This window comes from Microcebus murinus, chromosome 12 (assembly GCF_040939455.1).
Source record: "Microcebus murinus isolate Inina chromosome 12, M.murinus_Inina_mat1.0, whole genome shotgun sequence".
NCBI lineage: Eukaryota > Metazoa > Chordata > Mammalia > Primates > Cheirogaleidae > Microcebus > Microcebus murinus.
In genome coordinates, this window is record NC_134115.1 from 73,880,372 (window position 1) to 73,883,228 (window position 2,857).

Consider the following 2,857-nt stretch of genomic DNA (forward strand, 5'->3'; position numbering starts at 1 on the left):
GATCTTTCTATTAATAAAACCCTCTGAGATCATTTCTCTTTTTTGCTTAGAGAATTCCTTTAATTCAGGGGTTGTTACTATTTTCTTTTTGTGAATCTGATAAAAATGTAGATTCTCTCTCCAGCGAAATACCCCTGCACACATACACATAATGTTTTACACATAATTTCTGTGGCTACTTGACACCAGAAGTCCATGGATCTGGGTTTTTAAAAATCCAGAAAAGGAAAGTATGAACTCTAAAACATCTCAGAAGCCAGGATTATGATTCTTTATTATTCTAGCCAAGCCAGTCCAAACAGTGCCAACATCCTGCTCTGACTTTCACGTTCTGATTCATCTTCATGCAACATTAAGTTCAGATTACCAAAGTTGACAGTCTAGACAAAAGTCAGGTCTTTTAATATCTCTTTCCTCACTCTCCTCACTCCTCAAATGCCCTTCACTGGCCTTGACTCATGGCACTCATGTGGGACTAGATGCAATGGAGAAGCCACCAGGGACAGATGGAAGCCTTCTGGTGGTGAATCCTGCAGGGCTGGCTTCCGGTTCAGCTCTGCCACAGTGCTGCTGGGTCTTGCTTTCTTTCACATACCATAACAGGTGTTCAGTGGGTTCCTAAAATGGGAAAGAACGGGGAGTGGCCCCAATCAGCCTTCTGAAAGTTCAGAGCCAGGGCATTGCCCCTACTGTGGTGTCCTGTTGGAGAATCAGATCTCACACTGGGTCAGTGTCTGGAAGGTAAGAAGCGTATGAGTGTTCCTGAAAGACCAGAATGCCTGGAATTAGGGAGACAGGGCTGCAGCTGCAGCTCCAGCTCTTCCCTTGTCCTCTAAGTGTCTACAGGGAAAGCACTGCCCTTGTTGGCACCAGTTGTCTCTTCTACCAAATGGAAAGTATTCAACAAGTTTATCCCCAAGCCTTCCTCATGTCAAAACATCCCATATTCCCCTCAAATGGGGGAAGCTGTAAGGGAGTGCCTGATTTCTGCTTATCACAGGTATCCATCATTTCCCTGGGGCTCAGGGGCCTGAGAGACACACACTCATCCCCTCAGCACCATTCCGTCTTCACAGGGCACTGTCACAATAGCCCTATGGCGAAGACCAGACAAGTGATGATAATTCTCCCCATTTTATAGGTGAGGAAAGAGTTTCAGAAAGGCTATTTGACTCACTCAGAATCAGACAAAGACTCACAGGATGTTAATGCTGGAAAAAATATCAGAGATTAAAGGAAGGTTATCCCCACTGTCATTTTACCAATAAGGAAACTGAGGCCTCAAGAGTGACAATGGTGGAACCCTGAGGTTCCAAGACTACTGGTCCTGAGTTCTTCCCATAAAACTGTGCCTCAGTTTCTTCATCTGTAAGCTAAGGATAATAACAGTGCCCAACTCATAGGGTAGGATAGTTGTGAGCACTTAGCACTTAGAGGTAAGTTCTCAATAAATAACAACTGTTATGTGATGCTGCCTGCACTAATCTTTTATATCCATTTAAGATTTATCCATGATGTCTTTGGCTAGAACTGCCCCAAACAGACTTTTCATAAAATATTCAACCTTTTGTCATCTGCAGTGGTGCACTGAGAATGGGTTGGGTAAATGAAGATCAGTGTGGGCTGAAAGAGCCAAAGATCCATTGTTTGGAGCGTGAGAAGGTAGCTGTGGTATTGGGAAAGATTCTCCTACAGATTTAGAAAACAGAGAGCCTGACAGTCCCCTGTTGCAGAGATGAACACAATGGATAGGGACATCCAGGCCCAGCTGGCAGCTCACAAAAAGCTATTGTCACTGTGTGTCTGACCTTGCCCAAAGTCCCCTGAAAGAAGCAGCTGAGTCCTTGGGGCAACAGGTCCCAGTCATCAGAGCACAAAATGAGCTCTGTGTGTGTGTTCCTGCCTCTCTCCACGTGATGCTACTCACACTGCACAGCACTTTACAGTTCATCAAGGGAGAGACTTAGCAGACTTTATCTTATCTCATCCTCACAGAATCTTCACAGAATCTGTGCAGGGGGCAGAGAATGTCTGTTATCATTTCACAAGATTTACATCTCCATTTTACAAGCTTGAAACTGAGATGCAGCAGTTGGTTGTACAATTTTATATAAGGTCACACAGCTAAGACATGGCTAAGCCAAAGACCAAAACTATGGTCTTTTATTCCCTGTTTAGTCCTGTCCAAATCTTTACTCCAAAGGACTGCACTGACCATGGGATTTTAGTGTCTTCCATTGCTCTGCTCAAGCCATGAATGCTTTTAGACACTTTATACAGTTCTGTGTAAAGGTCATGTTCATTTTTTCTGTTCTCTCTTTTCCTGTGCTTACTATGAGCTGTCTTGGAACTATGACAGATCCCTGAATATACTGCCTAGTGTGCTGGGATGGAGGCTATCAACATAATTAAAGGATCACAAAGCATTTGTGCTCCAGGAAATCCCCAAGCACTCTGATGATGACTTACAACTTTAAGTAATCATATTTTTTAGTAAAATAATATTTCTAACAATTATAAAGGACCTCTGGATGTCAAGAAAAATCACCTGGCACAGCAATTCTACTGCTAGATGGAATTCACTCAATAAGAATGAAAGCATATGTCCACAAAATGAGAGTTCATTGTTGCTGGAAACAATCCAAATATACGTTAACAGGAAAAATGTATCCACACAGTGGGACACTACTCAGCAATAAAAAAGAAGGAACTACACATAGCAACATTGATAAATCTCAGAGACATTTGGTTTACCAAAAGAAGCCAGACACAAAAAAGCACATAGTATATGATTCTACTTAGATGACATTCTAGAAGGCAGGAGGGGTGATGGGGAGAATTCACTAGAAGGGGGGTA